This window comes from Pelodiscus sinensis, chromosome 1 (assembly GCF_049634645.1).
Source record: "Pelodiscus sinensis isolate JC-2024 chromosome 1, ASM4963464v1, whole genome shotgun sequence".
NCBI lineage: Eukaryota > Metazoa > Chordata > Testudines > Trionychidae > Pelodiscus > Pelodiscus sinensis.
In genome coordinates, this window is record NC_134711.1 from 110,327,699 (window position 1) to 110,350,711 (window position 23,013).

At 44.8% G+C, this 23,013-nt stretch overlaps 1 protein-coding gene across 2 annotated transcripts in view; it reads right to left on the reverse strand.

The window, feature by feature from the left end:
• The window catches only part of BID (BH3 interacting domain death agonist), a 35,089-nt gene that overhangs the window by 7,784 nt on the left and 4,292 nt on the right, over positions 1 to 23,013 (reverse strand). The window lies entirely within an intron of this gene.

Below are 23,013 nucleotides of genomic sequence, written 5' to 3' on the forward strand. Positions count from 1 at the left end.
GGTCCCACATCTCAGCCCATGGACACCAAACCTGGCCTGGATGGGCCCACCTTTAAGGGGAGACAAATTTAACCTCCAACTCCACTTGCTCCTCTGTCTCCATGCTGAGGGTGCCAGCTGCAGTGGTAGGTTTGTTTGTTTGTGCAATATGGACATTAGTTCCCCAAGAATGGGCTAAGGGCACCAAGAGACTTATGATATGATCTTCCAATCACCACTGACTGGCACAGGCTTTGAAATTTCAGCCACTCCATAATAATCTCTCACATGTGTCCTGGCCCTTAATGGAGCAGTTTAAGGCGCTGAACAAAAAACTCTATTGAAATGACTGAGTGCAGGTGGAAAAAAGGAAGTGAAGCCCCCTTCCCTCCAAAAATCTACCAACTTCAAGCACAGAAGCAAACTACAAAGAGACACAAATTGTTCAGGAAAGAGAAGATATTTCCCAGATTTTTGGAGGGTATTCGGATTTTGGATTAAAAAAAAAACAAACTCCTCCCCCACATATAAATACTTGGGCAGTTCTTTTATCCAGGATCTCTCAGAATGATTTTACATCATGCCATTTAACAGCCACACATTAACTGGTTGGTCTTCCTGACACAGGAAAATAAAAATTTGCTGCACTGCATCAGACCATTGATCCGTCAAGCTCAGCACTGTCTCAGTAACCACAACATATGTGATGTAAAAATCTCCCATAATGTACCAGGCCAGCTGGGTGATGGAGGAGGCAGAAGGACCTTCTTTCTATTCTCTTGAGATTGCACAGAAAACTCCCCAGGCTCCATTTTGCACATATGACTTCCATTTTAAAAAAATCAAGAGTTATTCCCCCATTAGCTGAAAGCTGCAGGTCACACAGACTCAAAGTAAAATTGGTGGGCAAATCGAAGTAGGGGAAAGGTCAGCAGATCATAAGTATGATGCAAACAATGGCTGCAGGCTAAAAAATAGCCTGAGTGTTTGTAGAGTTGCCAGGTGCTTGGCATTTTCGCCTCCTGGCTGGGGAAAAATTCAGAAAATACCAGACATCTCAGATGTCCGGAATTCTCTGATTTTTTTTACTGGACAGGAGGCGAAAATACCAGACTGTCTGGGTGAATACTGGACACCTGGCAACCCTACATGTTAGCTAACTCCAGTTAAGAACACCCACCCCGTTACTAATGGACTAAAGTTAATAGTACCATGCTAAAAAACTCCTGTAAATAATGTCCGTAAGCATTTTCTCGATTTTAATATACACCACGAAGACATTGTAGTTTCAGGAGAGGGTTTTTTTGGGGGCTGGAGGAGGAAGATTGTTTTTTTTTAAATTAAGAATATGGAAGAGTAGCTCTATGTGACTGTATTCACCCTAAGGCTTATCTTCACTTCAGAAGTAACTTGGCCTTTTACTCAGATGTTGCCCTTTAACAGACTCCTGTCCTCACATAAAAAACACCCTACATCAGAGGGGGAAATCTCACCTTTCAAGTGATATCAAGCAATTTCTACATCTACTGCTCTACAAGATAGTGGAAACTCAACCATACTGGAGTTGAATTGTGAGGAAAAAGCACAAGAGTAATCGAAATGATGTGTTTTAAAGGTACAGATGTCACACTTATCTTTGTACATGTTCTTGAATATTAATAAAAGCAATAAATTCAGTAAAACATACAGGCTAATAAGTGTACTTCTGCTGTGCTCCCTGATTTCAGAGAAGCTTACTGATGCATTATTATACATTCAAGCCTCAATTTACATGGTACGTATGTTCTTTAAAATACACACACGTACACAGTGCAAATAGAAATAATGTAAAAAGATACCAAGAGTCTATGGGAAGTAAGGGTTTAGGTTCCAGACTGAAGCCCCCAACCCTGTTTCCCAGTTGGAGTGCTGGGTGGAATGCGAAGCCTCCAACCCCACTGTCCAGCAGGAATGCCATGCAGATGGAACTGGGCAACCCCACACATCCTGCCTTCGCTCCTAGGGTACCTGGCCAGAGTTTCCATTGTCCCCTGCAAGGCTAGCTGGAGGGGGCGAGGGTATGTGCCTCATCCCTCCTGCCTTTTCTCCCCTGCCTTGACATTGCCCACCCACCCAAAGTTGGGGCTCATCCACCTGCTGGGTCTCAGCTATGTCTCTGATTTGCACATCTGGGTGATTGTGCTGCACTAGATAAAAATGGACCCCTACCATGTACAAAAATAAAGGGTCACAACCAACTGAAACCATGCCAAAAATACAGTAAATTGAAGCCTGACTGTACAAACATAGAAATATAGGGCTGGGGAGGATCTTAAGAAGTCATCTAGTTCGCACACACCCTGCTGCCTCCCAACGGGTAGGACCTAGTAAACCTGGACCATCCATGACAGGTATTTGTCCAATCTATTCATAAAACACTACAATGATGGGGATTCCACAACTTCTCTTGGAAACCTATTCCATAGCTTAGCCACCGCTTTACTGTTAGAAAGGTAAACGTTAGAAAACCCTAAATCTCCATTTCTACAAACTAAACGGATGACTACTTATCCTACCCTTTCTGGACAACTGACCAAACAACCATTTAGGTATCTGAAGACTTCTATTCCCCCTCTCAGCCTTCTCTTCTTTAAACAAAAGATGTTCAATTCTTTCAGCTTTCCTCTGAGGTCCAGTTTTCTAAACCTATCTTCATATCTGTTGCTCTCTTCTGGTCTCTCTAATTTTTCCACATTTCTTAAAATGTGGCTGTCAGAACTGGACACAGCCCTCCAGATAAGGCCGCATCAGCACTGAGGAGAGCAGGACAACTGTCCCCACAACTGACATAACATAGCTAAGGAAGAAAGAACTAAACAATTGCTTTATTCCTGTTTTAAAAAGCAAACAAAAACAAACACACAAAAAACAAAACCCGTTTGAAATCCAGAGAGAGTCTGGCTAGTGTAAACTCATATGGCTAACTCTCATTACCACGATGCTCCCTCCACGAAATACAGATTATATTCCAGTTTATTCAAATATCCTAAAGAACCATTTGAAAAGGTAAATTTTTTAGATAAACTGCAGCTTCTATATGAATTTCACACTGAAATAATATAACTGCATAACAGCGCTGATAGTTTGCACATGACTCATCCTAAACTAGGGCTGCAATTTCTAGCTCATATACGTATACTGGAGGAAACTAGATGAGAGCTAGTTTGAGTATAAACAATGTGGCATGGACAGCAGCAGCATTGCTTAGTCATGCCAAGTGCAACCTTGCCTGAACTCTGTGGATATGTACTCACGAGGACTCAATTGTGTTGACAACGCTGCTGCCTGTACTACCACTCACACTCATGCAAGCGCTCATCAAGTGAGCATGAGTATTCATGTGTAAGCTGGGAATCACATTATTTGCTCAGAGATAGCATAAGAAAACACACCTAATATCATTATGCCTCTGATAAGTTCTGGATGACCCCTGATGTGGACCAATAATCAGTGTAGTCTAACGTGGCTTATTGCTATTAGAGTTTAGGGCCAAGATTTTAAAAAGTGACTAGTGACTGAATGTCTCAATTATTAGGCCCCCACTTGAGATAACTTAAAGGGGACTGATTTTCAAAGGGGGGTGATCAGCACTTTCAGAAATGTCAGGCACTTTCAGAAATTAAACAGTCTGAAACTGGACCCCTAAAAAAATGGAGTTACAAACAATCACTAAACACTTGAAAAATCTTGGTTTAGATCAGCGTTTCCCAGTGTCATCTGCGGCCCAGTACCAGTTCTTAGAAAAAAATACCGGTCCTTAGAAAAATTATCATGCACAATCCTATTAATTTGTGTGACGGAGTAGCAGCACCCCACACTGCCGAGCACGGCGGCGCGGCCCTCTTGGGAGACAGCCCACCACTGCGGCGTCTCTGCCGGGCATGCTCCTGGGCGACAGGGCTAGATCTGGCGGGTGGTAGGACCCAGGGAGAAGGCCAGGCACTGTGCTCACTGACACAGAATGCCTGGCGCTGGAGACTGCCAGGGGAGCCGGCACTGGCTGATAAAGCAGCCGGGATTGGGGCCGGAACAACCCGCTGGACAGGTAGGGCCAGTGACACAATTTATTTGCATATTCATCATTTGCTTAATAAATATGTAAATATGCAAATAAATGCTACTGGTCCTCCAAAAGCTTGTGAATGGGTTTACTGGTCCCCAGCATCAAAAAGATTGGGAACCACTGGCTTAGATCATTAGTTTAGATTTATGTAAACTTTTAAAGAGACTTGTAAATCTATTTCACCCTTGCACTATGCACAATTGGGAGCCTTAAACCAGGTCTCAATTCAGTTACAAGAAGTTTGTCTAGTGCTGCCCTGTGACTGCAGACTGGTGGGCTGGAGAAGTTTCCCTTTGAAGCCCCACTGCTAGAGTCCCAGTGAATACAAACCAAGTATTTAGCATCCCTGCAAAAACACATGGCTGTTCTTTGAGACATACATTCCAGGATTTCTGTGAGCTCTGCTCTTAGCCCAGTCTGAAGCATTTGTAGCTCACAGTACAGGCAAACACTGTGGAACAAGAAAAGTGCTAGGCTTCTGTTTTTCCTGTAGTACATTATTTTGACAAATAAAATATGCAGAATTTTAGATTTTTGGTGCAGAATTCCCCCAGGAGTAACATTTGTAAGATTCTTGCAAACCCTGGGTGATAGGACTTTGTGATAGGAGCTCTAGAAAAGAAAATAGTTACACTTACCTACTCCTGTCAACAGATGGCTGTCAGAGCTGCCTTACTACAATTCCCAACAAGCCACATAAACACTTGTTCTTAGCTTGTAACCCCAGACACAGCTTCCATCACGAAGGCAATTATCAATCTCTGCTACAGAAAGACCACACCCCCCGAGTTACTCTATTCCCTATCTTGCATGCAGCTGCCCAACCCTGTGGCCTGACTCAGTGCCATCACAGAAATTTGAGGGAGCATGCGTGTTAAATAAATATGATCCCTGCATAAGACCCAGGAAGAAATGCATGAATCCATAACCTGTTGGTTTAGAAAGATGCAAGGTCCACTGCATGAATCCAGGGGGCAGTTTCTACAGTATAGAATTCTGCAGGTGCATAGAAGTCACTGTATTTAACACAAAAAGTATTCTCCAATAGGAGCACTCTCTGGGTCTCCCAGGATGTTAGCATCAGTTTGGAATGCAGTTTTTGCAGGGCAGGGGCCAAGTCTTGTGTTTTTCAGCAGCTCTTGCAGTGCCAGCACTTTTAAGTACTTAAGCAATGAAGGGAGTGAGATGAACGAACCACAGTTATCTACACAGTAACGTCACACACGTCAATTCAGGAGTAACAATGGTGGCCACTGAAAACCTTGTTTGTATAATGAACTGTGCTGTGCCCATGTGCAATAGAACTACAATGCAGTCACAACTTGCTTCATAAGAGAGACAGCAGCTGTATATATGGAGATATACCATCTCATAGAACTGGAAGGTACCTTGAGAGGCCATTGAGTCCAGTCCCCTGCCCTCACAGCAGGACCAAGTACCATCCCTGACAGATTTGCCCCAGATCCCTAAATAGCTCCCTCAAGAACTCACAACCCTGCGTTTAGCAGGCCAATGCTCAAACCACTGAGCTATCCTTCCCCCCCTCATGTTTGCGAGATACATGGAGGCCAATTCCATCTTGGGCTCTGACAATGCATCGGTAGGGTTAAAGAGCTGCAAATTAAAGTTCGGAAGCAGCCCCTATGCTGCTGCTCTTGCATAGGGTTGCCAGGTGTCCGGTTTTGAACCAGACTGTCCAGTATTTTTCAATTTATTTACTGGACAGAAAGCTCAAATACCAGACAGTCCGGTATTTGAGCTGTCTGGTAAATAAATTGAAAAATACTGGACTAATTCAAAACCAGACAGTTCTGTTTTGAACCGGACAGTCCAGTTTTGAGCTTTCTGTCCGGTAAATGCATTGAAAAATACCGGACATATAAATGTCCAGTATTTTCTAATTAAGTTAGTTTTATTATTATGAGCAGAGCTCGACAAATAATGCACATGTGCAGAACCATGTGGCTGGCGAGCAGGGCTCACCGCCGGTCGGCAAGCCCTGATTATGAGTATCAGTACGTAGTTGTGAGCGTGTCTACCAGCTAGGCAGTATGCAGCTATGCAGTAGAGGGGAAGGGGTGGGGCTGGATGGAATCCCCGGGGCCAGACTCACCCGTGCTCCCTGCCACGACCATGCGCAGGAGAAGCAACATCCCGGGATCTGCATGCACCCAGGTCAGCACCACTTCCCGCCGGCCAATTCTCTCTCACACACACCCCCCAGCCAATCCCGCTCCCCCAACCCTTTTCCAGCCAGCCCTGCTTCCAGCCGGCCGGTCCCACCGCACTCTCCCCTGGCCAGCCCCGTTCCCCCCGAACCTCTCCCCCTCCCCATCTGATATCAAGTGTGTCCAGTATTTTTTTTTTTAAGCCATCTGGTAACCCTACTCTTGCAACCCCAGCAAAACAGAAGTAGCATAATGTTCAGCAAGATAGAATTTCTCAACTTTTATGCAGCCCATGCCCTGGGAAAGCTGCCCTAAATTAAAGCATTTCCCTAGGGAGTTTGCAGCAGTCAGATAAGGCCACTTTCAACCACTGTACTTCTTGGCCACACCTCCTTTGCTGCATCTCTTAAAATGCTCAGCCCAGACTTGGTCTCATAACCCATACAGTATTTCACCCACTCCTATGCAGGTCTGCAGACTGCCCTATTAGAGATTTAACCTTCTATCTTGTGAGCAATTATTTTAGCCTCAGCCAGATCAGGTTCTTTTTTTGAGCCAAACAACTATACTTTCCAGTCTCAAAGGCTGCTTCTCTTTTCTCATTTAAGAGGGGCCCAATGAAGCGAATATCAGCAAAATATCAGACTTGAGCCAAGAGTTGGAAAAAAAAAAAGGTAGCTAAAGTTAGGTTCATAAATCTACATTTAGGCTTCTAGAGGTGGAATTTTCAAAATGTGTCACTCATGCATGCATGGTATGGACACTTTAGTGTTCTAAATGTGTAAAGAGAACATATGAGGATGCAGCTCATACAAACACAGAAATAATCCCCTGGAAAGAAACAACATTACAAACATTATCAGTCAAGAACACTGGCTGATTTTTTTGTGCACTGTCAAGATGTTTTATCTTTCTACAGTCTCTTTCACTTTCGCATGAAGTTCCTTACTGAAACTGCAGTAATCTCTAAATTATTAGGAAGGGCAATAAGTGCATCAGGTGTACATTGACTGGTCTTCTATTGCCAGACAGGGTAACAGCTAAGAAAAGGGATGTAACCACCATCATTAACAAGAATGAAACTTAGATCTTATCTAGTGCTTTACATCTGTAAATCTCAAAGTACATTACGGAGAAAGGGAAGCACCATCATCCCCCTTTTACAAATAGAGGAAACACAGAGGAAGTGACTTGCCCAAGGTCACATAGAAGGTTAGTGGCAAAGCCAAGAACAGAACCCTTCTCTTTGGAGCCCTCGTCACTGCACCCAGAAAGCACTCCTCAAACATATGAAGAGCGATTTATATAACAAGCGCCATCGAGCTTAGCTAGCCAGACTGCAGAGAAGAGGGGTAAATGGAAGCACAGGCATCCTCATAGCCAATGTGTCACAGGCCGGAATTTGGAGTGACCAACAGCACTATAGAGTTAATAGGTTCTTTATTATAGGAACTTCTAATCAACATCAGGGACTACTGATATTAGACACACATTCACATCAACATCAGCAGACTCAAGGCCATTATTGCAAGAGGATTTGTATCAGCAGGGCACTGAAGTCCCATACTACTTTGGCTCTCAGAAACCATCCCAGTCCCATGTTCCAGAACAGCTACAATTGCCCAGTCATCAGTAGAAAATATGAAACTTCTTTTCCACCTCCACAAGAAAATTCAGATGTAGCTGAAAATCAAACGCTCCTAAGTCACTTAAGCATTTTTTAAAATCCCACCTCTAGATGACTAAGTGTGGATTTAGGAGCCTAAATTGAGGTACCTCTTTTTTTAGCTCTTGGCTCAAGTCTGATATTTTGCTAACGTTGGCTTCATAGGGCCCCTCTTAAATAAGGGAAGAGTATCAGGCTTTGCAGCCAGGGCATCTGCCTTGGCAAGGAGAAAGGATCAAAGCAGAATCCTGTGCAGACTAATGTAGAGCCCTGCAGCAGGTCAGAGATCCCATGGGTCTCACAGGACCCGTTAGAGCTCCAAGTTGCAGCATAGATTCCAGGCCAGATTCTCAGGTACATGGTAAATTGCTGACTGGAGTAGGATAGTACCTCAGATCAGTTTGCAATGAATCCTCTGTCAAATTAAAGTGCTGCATTGCCAAGTTCATGAGGGAACTGTTGTCTGGTCCTCCTTGCAGAGGACACTGGAATCAGGATGGATACTTGGATCTTGGGAGCCTGGCAACCATATCTGCCCAACAGAATAAAATATACTCTCTAGTTTAGTCTCAGAGAGGTACCCATGTTAGTTTGTAACTTTAAAAACAAGTAGCCCTGTGGCACCTTAGAGACTAACAAATATATATGTATGTAGTATCATGCGCTTTCACGGACAAAACTCACTGTGTTCATCTGAGGAAGTGGGTTTTGCTCACAAAAACTCATGATACCATCTATATATTTTAGTTAGTCTCTAAGTTGCTATGGGACTATTTTAGTCTTGACAGCCTATGGGTTCTCTCACACATTTACTCAGTCCAGTCATCTACTGTTATCAACCGACTCTTGGAAACTCTGGAAAAGTGTGAGGGATTCTGTTCCATATCATCACAGGTCCACACTTACTGACCACCAGACGCAGAGGTGGTGAGAAAGCCCGACTCTGGTGACTTACAGTCCCCAGGACACTTATCAAGAATTTGCCAGATGAGCTGCCAACATTCTGCCATTCTTCATAGCCATGCCCTTGGGCTTAGGTTACGCTCAGATCATAGTATATCTGGGAAAGAATATCTGGCCCAGATCCACGTAGAAACACTAGAAATATCTGAAATGCTTTCTAAAGGAACAGCTATAGAAAAAACCTGGTATGCTTAACTCATAAGATGATGATCTGAATCATCCGAAAGCTCCCACATTAGGAGTGTGTGTGTTTTTCAGGGGGATATCACCAGAGCAGCCTGCTGAAATTAAGCTCATGGGAGACTTGATCAGCTCCTGCACGGTTCCTTATCAAAAGAACCAAACTCCAGCCAGCTGCTTAGCAGAATTATTCAAGCTGGACTTGCCCACCTTTCTAGAGTCAGAATCATTCACCACAGATTCAACAAGAATTTGAGGCATGGACACAGACACACGACTTCACAGGATTCACAAAGTTTGCATATTTCCAGACTAGTCATCTCTACATTTGTCATGCAACATGAGCTTTCATTTTAAATGTTTCCATTGGACTTTTTCCAAAATACTAACACAGTATAATTATAAACCGCCTAAGGGCTAACACACCCAATTCCTTCAGGCGGGAAATACTAGTATGGTCAAATCAACAAGATGTTCCATATATGGGAAAACAAAGGTTGGTTCTATAGTTAACCTGTATACACCATGCTGAAGTATAATCCAGCTCCGCTCTCTTCTGTTACCTGTCCTAGTTTGCAATACCCTCTCCTCCTGAAAAATTTTTAACAAATAGATACCAAATACATTTTTCAAAGGCCAAAATTATCAATTGATTAATGATTTTGGGAGCATGACTTGACACATTTTAAAGAGCCCTTTAGCTTGATTTTGAGAAGCAGCTTCCTAAAACCTGCATCTATTACTGCTACAGCAACAGGCAGTTTTTTTTTTTTTTTTACGGTTATGCAACATGACACACATTGCTCCTCCCTTTTCCTACACCCCACCCCGCCACTGCCTGTATTGCAGTTGGCTCAGGGGAAACAGCTCGTTTTCCTCCACCAACCAGGAGACAGAGAATGACGTACAAATCCAAAGTTCAGGTTCTCTAGGGAGGAAATATGTCTGTATATAAAAGATGCAGATGGCATTTCACTTTCAGAATCGACATGTAAGTGTCAGGAAATACCAACAGCTTCTCGGCACTCAAAAGCCCAGAAAAGAGATGTGAAAACCCAAAGCTCTGGGATCAGCTGTCCCACATGGACTTGAATCAGCAAGGGCCATGGAGCTGAAAATAATCAGATTAATGACTATAGGAATTTGACATCAGAGGCATGCAATGAATCTCCCAAAGCCTCCACTCTAAGTCCTCAGGGGCAGATTTACTTAAAATATGTTTCCCCCTGTAAAAATCAGAGACCAAACAGATTAGGGATGTCAACATGTAGACAACTACAGGATTATATGATAAAGCTGGGTTTATTGTTTAATCCTGTTGACTATACACATTCCCCCTCTGCTGCCTCTGTATCACAGGCAGCAAGAGGAGAGGGGAGGTGTGAGCCAGTGTCCGTGAGAAGCCGGCTTTTAAGAGTGAAAGGGGCAAGTGGGAGCTGAAATGAGGGGAGAGCTGGCTTTTAAGCTGCTCTCTGAACGTGCCAGTGTGGCAGATCTGCCTTTCCCTCCCCTTTCTGCCTCTTACAGAGGCAGCGGGGAGAGGGGAGGCAGGAGCCGGCTTTGGGGGGGAACCTGCGTAAAAGTTGGCTCCCCCCAGCACTGGCTACACGGTGCCGCTGCCCCACGCCCTCCCTCAGCACAGAAGGAGGGGTAGGGGAAGTTGCTGCAAAGTAGCTGCTGTCTGTGGGGGGGTCCAAGATGCTCAGAGGCAGCAGCCTCTGTCCCTGGGAAGCTCGGACACCCCCGAAGGCAGGGGCTGCAGTACGGGCAGCCGGTGGGAGCTCATCTGTGTGGAAGCTTGTTTTTAAACCAACTCCCCTCATGGACCGGCTCCCACCTGCCACACCGCACCACTGCCTTTGGTAGAGAGACAGCAGCGTGGGATAGCAGGGGGCTCCCCAGGAGCAGGGTCAGAGTGCACTGGTTGCCAGCCCCACCTGGGGATTATAGAATAGTTGTATAACCACTAAAATGTGATGTGGTTACATGACTATTCAATTACACGCTAACATCCCTAAAACAGATGTGACACTAGACTGAGCAGTCTATTGGGTTGCGCTCTATGGGCAGCTCAGGTTGAGTGATGGTGAATGCCCTCGGTAACTGGAACATAGGCAGTGTGAGGAACTGTCTATAGGCCTGCTTGTTCTAGGAAATATAGCACAAGGTGAAACCTGCAGTCGTGTACACGTTTATAGAATCAGATGCCCCTTAGCATCTCACCCTGATGCTGGGTAAAGGCTTTGATGGGAGGTTCTGGAATGACGGGAAACAGGGTTACTACGGGGAAAATTATTTTAAGCCATTAGAGTGGCCTGTTTTAGTGACAGAGGAAACAACTTGACAGGTCACTGATCCCTATAGCCTCTTCCTCCTGCTCACGCTAGCGATGTTAGAATGTGTTTGTTTATGTAAATGTGTAATCGCTGAAATTTTCAGTAGTTAAACAATTGGGGGGGGGGGGGGAAAGAGGCAGCTCCCGCAGAGTCGCCTGCCTCCCCACTGCCTTTGATGCAGAGGCAGCAGCGCAGGCAGGCTGCGTGTAACTGAGCGTTAACCAATAAGCCCAGGCTCTTTGGTCAACTGTGTTCACATTCATATCTCTAGCCCATACATGGGCTATACTCAAAGCAGGTTCTTCACTGATTTCAGTTTGCATTGGATCAAGCCTAGGAAGAGGAACTGGGAACATCAGGTCTAGAACAGGGCTCATTGTCCAAGGCAGCTCTTACCACTGGGCTCAGGAACAGCTTCACACAAATACCAAGTCGGAATTTAAGCGACTAGTCGCAAAAGCTTATCGGATAATCAACTTGCCCCCTCGACTAGTTACTCCCTGCCCCCGCTGCCTCTATTAGAGGCGGCAAGGTGGGGGAGTAGGAGCCCGTGGGAGAGGTAGGGGGATAATGGGGACAGGGCGTGAGCTGGAATCAGCTGATTCCCAGCTCATGCCCAGTCCCAAATGCTGCACCTCTGCTTTTTCATACATTTAAAAATCAGAAGCACAGCAGGGCGGGGGGGACCCGGCGCATGACGGGACAGCTGATTCCTGGCTCGTGCTGGGTCGACTCTGGTGCATTTTAGACTTTTTAATGCATTAAGAGCTGGTAAGCTCTTAATACATTTAAAAGGCAGAGCCGGAGGGGTAGCAGTTCCAGGCTGGGAGCTAACCCTGCTGCAGCTCCCCTGCTTATCGACTAGTCGATGGAAAATCCATCAACTAGTTGATTAAACTAAATGTAACATCCCTAGTACCAGAGTGCCAAAGACTAATCTGAGAAGAGAGAGGAAGACTCACTTGAAAGCAGGGCAGAGAGGAGTTTGCACACAGTATTGTAAATATTTTGCTGTGCTGTTCGGCAAGCACCTCAGGAACAGTGAGGAGGAATCAACTCAAGCAAGCGCAGAAAGGCCTGGGGTGGGATACAATGCTGAACCATGTTTACACATGATTCTTGCATTGACAACTCCAGCATCCCATATCAAGATTTGTTGAAAGCAGCAGAATTTCCCCAACTCCAGCCTAAAGGAACATCATTTTCAAACACAAAGTCCAACTATGTTCACTGTACAGCTCACAATACGAGTGGCCTTTAACCTTTCTTTCCCCATCCACTTTCTCTCATGTCAACATGATCTCTGGCCAACCCTCAACTGAAAAATCTTTGGGTCAGCGACAATATCTCTGAATCAAATACAGTAAACTTCTGATAATCCGGCACCTTTAGGACCCAGGAGGTGCCGGATTATCAGATATGCCGGACTATCGGAAGGGGGGGCTATGAGGGGTCTGGGATGGGGTGGGAGGGAATGCCACCCCAGATCCCTCATAGCCCCCCCTTCCGATAGTCCAGCTTTGCATCGGGCGTCCCTGATTCAGCCGCTGCTGGTCAGTTTCAGCAACGGCTGAATCGGGGACGCCTGCAGCAGAGCAGCTGGAGTGCTGCCGGGTTGGTCCGGTAGCGCTGACCCTTGGCGTGGCGAGACCAACCCGGCAGCACCCCAGCTGCTCTTGGGGACGCCTGGGGCAGAGCAGCTGGGGTGCTGCCGGATTGGTCCCATAGCGCCGCTCCTCAGCGCTACTGGACCAACCCGGCAGCACCCCAGCTTCTCTGTCCCAGGTGTCCCCAAGTCAGCTGCTACTGAAACTGATCAGGGGCTGATTCCAGGAAGCCGGGGCAGAGTAACTCTGCCTCGGGCTTCCTGGAGTCAGCGGATGGTCAGTTTCAGAAATGGCTGAATTGGGGACACCTGGGGGCTGCCGAGTTGGTCCTGCAGCCGCCAGGGGTAGCGCTACGGGACCTACCTGGCAGCACTCCAGCTGCTCTGCCCCCGGCTTCCCCAATTCAGCCACTGGTCAGTTTCAGCAGCGGCTGACTCCAGGAAGCTAGGGGCAGAGCAGCTCCAATGGTCCGGCTGCCTGGAGCACTTCCGGGTTCCTGATGGTGCTGGACCATCAGGAGTGCTGGACCATCAGATGCCGGACCATCGGAGTTTTACTGTACATAGAATTGCAGGGCTGGAATGGACCTTGAGAAGTCATCTAGTCCAAGCCCTCAGCAGTGTGGCAGGACCAAGTAAACCTAGACCATCCCTGACAGGTGTTTGTCTAACCCAGTGTTTCTCAAACTGTGCTCCGCGGAGCCCAACATCTGCAGGGGCTCCGCGAGGTTGACAAACTGGAAACATCGACAGGTACAACACACATAATCAGTGGACCGCTGGGGCGCCGCATAAATTTTTACGCATGTAAAGGGCTCCGGAGCTCAAAAAGTTTCAGAACTGCTGATCTAACCTATGCTTAGAAACCTCTGGTGATGGGGATTCCATAACTTCCTGTGCAAGTCTATTCCAGTACTTAACTATTCTTATAGTTAGAAAGATTTTCCTCTCATGTCAACATATCTAATATCTGAATCTCATGTGCTTGCAGATTAAGCCCATTATTTCATATCCTGCCTTCAGTGGACATAAAAAATTGACCACTATCCTCTTTATAACAGCCTTTAACATAGTTGAAGACTACATGTGTCTTTTTTTTTAAACCTTTCCGCATAAGTCAGGTTTACTAAATTTTTTATCATTCCTCTTGCTCTCAAGACCTCCTTCTATTTGTTCACATCTTTCTTAAAGAGCAGCACCCAGATTGGGACATAGTATTACACCTGATGTCTCACCAGTATTGAGGGACAATTACTTCCAGTCTTACATATGGCACTCCTGTTATTAAACCCTAAAAAACAGAATGGATCACAAATTGAAATATGAATAAATATGTGAATGCAAAACTAATTCTAACATACAGATCTTTCGCTGGACTACTACTGTCGAGTCATTTATTCCCCATTTTAATGCTGTGCATTTGATTTTCCTTCCTAAGCATAATACATTACACTTCTTACAGATTCATCTTATAGATTTCAGACCAATTGACCAATTTCTCAAGCTCGTACTGAATTCTAATCCTGCCCTTCAAAGTGCTTGCAACCCCTCCCAGTTTGCTATCTTATGGAAGTTTAATAAGCACACTCTCCACTCCATTATCCAAGTCATTAATAAAGATATAAACTAGTACTGGATCCAGGACAGAAACATGCTGGACCCCACTACATCCCCCCAGTTTGATACCACACCATTTTTGCATCCCTCACTTTCAGTAGCTCTCAACCTTTCCAGAATACAAATAGAAATGTAGCCGTGCTAGTCTGGTGTAGCTGAAGCAAAATACAGGACTATGTAGCACTTTAAAGACTAACAAGATGGTTTATTAGATGATGAGCTTTCGTGGGCCAGACCCACTTCCTCAGATCAAATAGTGGAAGAAAATAGTCACAACCATATATACCAAAGGATACAATTAAAAAAAATGAACACATACGAAAAGGACAAATCACATTTCAGAACAGAAGGGGGATGCGGGGGGGGGGGGGGGGGGGAGGGGGAGGAAGGAAGGTAAGTGTCTGTGAGTTAATGGTATTAGAGGTGGGGAAAGTTAGATGTCTGTGAGCTAATGGTATAATAAACTACAGCCTATACTGGAACAGGATACCATACTCCAAGAGGCTCTGGGAGACAGACCCATAGTCTCCTATAGACAACCACCTAACCTCAAGATGATTCTTACCAACAACCACAGGACATACCATACTAATACCAACCCTGGTACCTTCCCTTGCAACAAACCCCATTGCCAGCTTTGTCCACATATTCATTCTGTTGATACCATTATTGGACCTAACCAAGTGTTCTTATAAGATCAAGAACACATATTCCTGCGCATCCAGAAATATAATTTATGCTATCATGTGCCGAAAGTGTCCGTCCGCTATGTACATTGGACAAACGTCTCAGACACTTCGCCAAAGGATTAATGCCCACAAAACAGATATCAGACAAGATCACAAAGAAAAAAACTATTTCTTGCCATTTCAACCAGAAAGGACACTGTCTCAACGACTTCACCACCTGCGTTCTTCTACAAAGACCTTTTACATCTGCACTTGAAAAGGAATCCTCTGAACTGTCATTCATGTTAAAATTTGACACTCTCCGGGGGGGGCGGATTGAACAAAGACCCCAACTATCTTACCCATTACCATGATAGCTTCCCCAATTATCACCTCTAATACCATTAGCTCACAGACATTTACCTTCCTTCCTTCCCCTCCCCCGCATCCCCCTTCTATTCTGAAATGTGATTTGTCCTTTTCGTATGTGTTCATTTTTTTTAATTGTATCCTTTGGTATATATGGTTGTGACTATTTTCTTCCACTATTTGATCTGAGGAAGTGGGTCTAGCCCACGAAAGCTCATCAACTAATAAACCATCTTGTTAGTCTTTAAAGTGCTACATAGTCCTGCATTTTCCAGAATACAGTACCTCATTCAGGAGTCTGATTTGTCTTGGGTACCCCCACGTTTCACCTCACTTTAAAACTACTTGGTTACAGAATCAGATAAAAATAAAAAAAGTGTCCACACTCTTTCTTACTTGCTTTCTCATTTTTAACATGAATGGATTGGAATATAAATATTATACTTATATTTAAGTATGTCGTATATACAGCAGTATAAAGTCAGTGTCTGTATGAAATTCTAGTTTGTACTATTCAGCCTATTGTAAAATTAGGCAAATATCTGGACGAATTCACATACCCCCTGGAATGCGAACCCTTAGGGTATGTGTACTCCTGGCTGACAATCACTGATCTAAACAACATCGCCCTAGTTTGCTTAGGAGAATGTATGGGGGACAGCAATAAAGATTTATTAAAATCAAGATATACCTTGTCCATAAGAACCCTTCCACCCATTAGCATGATTTGTTCTTGATTATTGGCTATTACTTATAACCTTAGATGCTTACTAACTGATTGTTTAATAATTTATTCCAGCATCTTTATAGCTATAGATGTTAGGCTGACTGATCTACAATTTCCCAGATCCTCTTTATTTCCCCTTTTAAAGATACATATTATTTATCCTTTTCCAGTCCTCTGGGACCTCAGATAAGTTCTCAAAGGTAAATGCAAACTATTCCAAAACTGCTTCAACTTGTTTTTCAAGTGACTTAGGATGAATTTTATCAGGCCCTGAAAGAGGACAAATATATTCAGCTTATCTAAATATTCTTTTACTTATTCTTTCCCTATTCCTTTCCCATCATTGTTAACTGTTGTTATCTGGTCACAAGTTACCTTTTTAGTGAAGACTGAAACAAAATAGGGATTAAATACATCAGCCTTCGTTATTTAGTAGGGAAGGAGAGCTAATAGAGGACCTCCAGTTTCCTTTGTCTTCTCTTGCTCATGCCTACAAATAAAATAATAAGCTACAGCTGGAATCAAATCCAAATCAAAACTCCAGAACTGAACTTCCCCAAACTTAAGGAAATTCAAACTTCAGACATGAATTTTGCAGTTCAGGTCAATCTCTAAGGATAGATTCTGCTTTAGCAATATTAACACATGGTTAGCTCTATGCAAGATTCAAAGGTTAAGACTATTCCTGTCCCAAAGCACTTTCAGTGTATCAGTGCATTGGTAGGGGTGTTAAATTCATGTATTTTTGGAAACATGTAACCACTGAAAATGTCAGTGGTTACACGTTTACATGGGGAAGAAGGAAAGAGGCAGGAGTTGTGCTTGCAGGGAGCCAGCTGCCTTTAAGCTGGCTCCCGCAAGTACCAGCACCTGCCTGCTCTCCTTCCTCCCATGCTACTGCATCTGTATCAGAGGCAGCAGTGCAGGGGGCAGGCAGCGCCGCAGGAGACATTGTTTACCAGGGAGCTGGCTTTTAAGATGGCTCTCCATGCTCACCAGCTCCCCCCTATGCTGCTGCCTCTGATACAGAAGCAGCAGTGCAAGGGAGGGGCTGCATATAGCTGTGAGGGTTAACCATTGAGTCCAGGCTCACTGGTTAACCCTGTACCCAAGTACATGTTCACATCCTTACCATTGAGATAATCAGTTGGAGGCACTACACAAAGAAATAATCATCATCATCAAGTTCTGGATTGGCCAGGAATTCCAGATCTTTGTGTGGGGAAACACCGATTACATAGAAAAGAAAATATAGCTCTATTGCAATCAATTCATAATTCACTGAGAAAAGGGTGCTACCCACCAAGTTGATCCTCCAATGTGGGTTAGCTCACTTTGACAGGTGAATGGGGAGAGTTAGAGTCTCTTAGTACGTTCTTACAGTATCCACGATCTCACATCTGTGACCCGCTATTCATACCGACAATAGAGCCGTGGTGTCCAACCAGTTCTGGAGCAGTAGCCACTATAGCAGCTACTGCTACAGTAAATTAGCCACACTCAACCGGCCAAATAGCCACATGTGGCTAGCAGCTAGCATTTTGGACAGCACAGCACTGGAGTAATGCTCCGGCTGACTACAGATACAAAGGGCTAATGGTTATTGGTTACACTGTATCTGTTCCTCATAGGCTCATGCTACAGCATAGCACCAGACACTCAAGAGCATCACACATGGTTCTGTGGCTTTAAAGTGCTGTTCTAAACTGGAAAGGACTCTAAAAATGACATTGTGTGGCTTCTGGCTCTGCGTCTTGCTGATTTCAGATCAAATGTGCTCATTCTCTTAAAAAATACCAAAACTTGAATTGAACTGCCAGACCTTCAAACCCATGCTGAGATGCAAGAGCCAAGCTGGGTTCTTTTTCTTATGCACTGTCATCTGTTTACATAAAAACAAACAATGTGAGGAAACAACATGGGTACACTTGGATTTCAAATAACCGTGCCTACTAAATCTCTGAGGGGTAGCTGTGTTAGTCTGTAACTTTAAAGACGAGTAGCCCTATGGTACCTTGGAGACTAACCAAAATATATAGAATCATGAGCTTTCATGGGTAAAACCCACTTCATCCAGCCCTGCCCTTAGGGCAAAGTGAGCAAGTTGGTTGCCCTTGGGCCCTGCACTTTCAGGGCCCCATGCTGCCCAACAACCGCCTGCCTGGTTGCTCACTCATTGCCCTGGCTAGAAGCTGCCCAGTGGTGGTGCAGCCAACCACAGAGACAAACTTTGCCAGCCCCCGACCCCACTCCCCCAGGTACCGGGGGCTCTGGCCTCCGCCCCTCTAAAGGGGAGGAGACAGAGATGACCACCAGCCCCTCCTGTGAGTGCTCGCAACAGGCCCCCGCCCACACCAGGAGCCTGCCCCACAGAGAGCATGCCCCGACCAGGCAGAAGAGATTTCCAGTCTGGGATCATCCTTGCCTAGGGGGATATCCTGGTCTCTTCTCCCCTCCCCTCGCAATGCAGCCAGAGGCTTTTAAACTGGTACTCTGCACGTACGGGCTCCTGCCTGCAGCATACAGTATACAGAGGCAGGATGGATTATCACCTTGTAGTGGTGGAGAGGCTTGTGCGTTCCAATGACCCCTGAGAGCGATGCTGCCTCGGGTCATGTACTCCCTTATGCTCACCCATGGCAGAAAGCTCAAAGGAGAGGCTCCATCCAAAGTGTGATCCAAAAAGTCCTCAGCGGCAGAGCAAATGGAGGATAACTGCACAATGGCGTTGAAATTGTTGTGTAGTTTTACAGCAGCTGTGAAGGTGGATAAAGGCTGCAGCAGATAGAGGATCTCCAATCGTAGTGGTGTCCATACCATTGGTTTCAAGCCCTCTATCTGTCAAGGACAGTGTAGTCACCAGTCTCCCCATTTTAGTAGTAGTCTTGCACAGGCATCTTCCGGATTTTGGGAAAACAACACCTGCATAGTCCAGTAGCGATCGGTGACAGGAACAGGACAGTGAGATCCAGAAGTTCCTAATCACAGACCAACACACAGGCAGTGTGTGCGTGATTCAGTCGTTTTGCTCAAAGACTGAGGCAGCTCAAGCATCTCGGCTGCTGCACCCATGACTAAACAGTCCTCTTTAGTACCCAGTTTTCTCTCCCCACATAGGAAGGGGATTAGAAAAAGTGCCCTAAAAATAGTCGTCTCTCTTCTCCTCCTGGCTGGATAGCCACACCCAGCAGAATCACAACCCTAGCCATCAAAAATATAAGAAGCGATTCAACTTTGGAACCTGGAGCATACATACCCTGATGGACAACTCAGACAGTGACCAACCAGAGCGACGTACAGCTATCATTGCTTGTGAAGTGAATCAGATTAACATCGATATTGCCGCCTTGTCCGAAACTAGAAGAGCTGATGAAGGGAGAAAGGAGGATACACCTACTTCTAGAAGGGAAAATCTTTAGATGAATCTCAATTGTATGGAGTAGGCTTTGCTATTAAGAACAAGCTTGTAAAGTGCCTCTCTGAGCTGCCAGTAGGCATCAATGAGTGGCTTATGACACTCCAATTGAGGCTCACCAAAAAACAACAGGAAACTATTGAGTACCTATGCGCCAACAATAGACACTGATGAGGATGTAAAGGAAGATTTCTATTCGCAGCTGGGAAACCATTTTATTGGAGACCCCTTAAAGAAGATAAGATCATTCTGGGGGATTTCGGTGCACGTGCTGGATGAGACTCAGACATGTGGAAAGAAACATGTCGGAAAAGAAGGATTTGGCAAAAGCAACTCAAATGGAATCCTGCTCCTGACAAAGTGAGCTGAACATGAACTTATCACAGACACGTTTTTTCAACAAAAGGACAAAGTTCAAAACTTCTTGGAGATACCCATTTTCTCAACTATGTCACAGTTCGTGTTCGAGATTGTAGTGATGTACTTCTCACAAGAGCAATGACAAGTGCTGATGACTGCTGAACTGGTCATCACCTCATTCGATCCACAATGAAAATTAAGATCACCCCCAAATGGAGGCTGCAAAAGAAACAGACCAAGTACAAACTGAAGGTTCAAGATCTGAAGGACCTCATTAAGTTTGACCACTTCCAAACAATCTTAGAAGAAAAGTTTCCATCTGAGTTTCTGAAAGAAACTGAGAAACACTGGAACTAGCTGAGGGCAGTAATCACCCATATCTGCAAGGAAACCATTGGCTACCACATCAGACAGCATCAGGACTGGTCTGATGAGAAAGATGTTGAAATCGAGCAGCTCATCAATGAGAAGAAAATAGCATTTCGTGCTTGGCAGAATTATATAAATTGCAAGAAAAAGAGAGAAACTAATGTTAAGGTGAAGGCGGAAGTCCAACATAAATTCTGAGAATTCAAGAACCAATGGTGGACTTAGAAAGCGCAAAAACGCCAACATTTTGAGGATACCCATAATACACGTGGTTTCTTTAGTGCTATTAAGGCTGTTTATGGGCCAGCTTGTTATGGCATGAACCCCCTTCGCTCAAAGGATGGAACCACACTTCTGAAGGACAAAGAAGCCATTAATTTCCATTGGAAAGAACATTTCAAAGATCTTCTTAATCATAATTCCATGGTTGCAGATGAAGTTCTTGAGCAAATCCCCCAACAATCTTCGAGGAATGAGCTCGGAGACCCTCCCAATTTGTATGAGATACACAATGCCATCAAGCAGATGAAGAACAACAAGGCAGCAGGTCCAGATGGGATCCCTGCTGAAATCTTTAAAGACAGTAGACCAGAATTAATTTGGCAGATTAGCCTCCTTATCCTTAAAACCTGGATAAAGGAGGAGATACCCAGTGAAATGAAGGATGCCTTGATTGTTACCCTCTTTAAAAAAGAGGATAAAGCGGACTGTGGAAACTATCGTGGTATCTCTTTCCTTGCTGTTGCAGGCAAAGTTCTGGCACGGGTCCTTGCAACCCATCTTTTGCCCCATCAGAAGAAATGTTACCAGAGTCACAGAGTGGCTTCCAACCATGTCGTGGAACTGGGATATGATCTTCACTGCATGGCAGCTGCAAGAGTAGTGTCAGGAGCAAAACTGATCACTATATATGGCTTTTATTGATCTAACTAAAGCCTTTGACTCAGTGTTTCCCCGTGCCATTTGGACTGTACTTTCGAAGATTGGATGTCCTAAAAAATACATCAATGTCCTAAAGTTGCTTCATGACAACATGAAAGCGACTGTTCTGAGCAGCACTGGCTCCCAGAGGGAACCTTTCAAAGTACAAACAGGAGTCAAATAGGACTGTACCATTGCCCCAACCATGTTCACGGTCTGTATTGCAGTCATTTTTTTACCTAATTGCTGGGAAGCTTCCAGCAGGCGTTGAAATCGTTTACAGAATGGATGGAAAGCTGAAAGCTAGGAGTAAGATTTCCAGCACGTCTGTTGTGGAATTCCAGTATGCTGATGACAATGTAGTTTTTGCCCACTTTGAGAATGTGCTTATGCATATCTTGGTCTCACCCTCAACATCAAGAAAACCAAAGGCTCTATCGGCCCTCTCCAAATGAGGTACCACATGCCACATTTATTAAAATCAACAGAGAGGCACTGGAGGATGTTGATCATTCTCTCTAGCTTGGAAGTTATCTTTCATCCAAGGCAGATATTGATGTAGAAATCCAACATCATCTAAGCTGTGCCAGAACGGCCTTTGCTCATATATGGCATAGGGTTTTTGAAGATCATGATATTCGAACAGACACCAAACTTCTTGTCTATCAAGCCATCATGGTCCCAACACTATTGTATGGGTCTGAAACCTGGACAACCTACACATCACTTGAAAGTCCTTGGGAGGTATCACCAATGCTGCCTCTGCAAGGTCTTGAAGATCAAATGGGAAGACATGTGTACTAACATCAGTGTTCTGGAAGAAGCAAAGACCACCAGTATTGAGACAATGATCATCCATCAACAACTTTGCTGTACTGGTCACGTTGTTCGAATGCTAGACCATTGCCTCCCAAAACAAGTCCTTTTTTCTCAGCTGAAAGAAGGATACCATAACATGGGAGGACAACGGAAACATTATAAGGACTTGCTAAAGGATAACTTAAAGAAGTGCAACATTGACATTGATACTTGGGAGGCACTCACCCAGGATCGCTCAAAATGGAGAAAAGACCTATATAATGGCTCCCTGCATTTTGAATTTGCCTGCTGACATGTTGAAGAGAAGAGGCTCAGGAGGAAGGAGAGACTGGCTTCTAGTAATGGTCAGCAGCCTCTTGTACATAGAAACATCTGTCCTCACGGTAATAGAACTTGTGGTTCAAGGATCAGCCTTATCAGCAACCTGAGGGTCCACAATTCCCATGGAAGATGATCATACTCAGCAACAAGTGATCATCCATCATCACAGAGGCAGCAATGCGGGGGGTGGGGGAGAGCAGGTAGCTCCCTGGGAGCCAGTGTTCACAGGGAGCCTGCTTAAAAGCTGGCTTCCTGCAAGCTAGGCTTCTGGTATAGAGGCAGCAGCATGGGGGAGAGGGAGGCCTTATGTATAATCATGAAGGTTATCCGATGAGCCCAGGCTCATTGGTTAACCATTTAAACGTGTACCTTGTCACATACCCAATATAAAGCAAGAAAACATTTCATTTTTATTCCTAAACTCAAC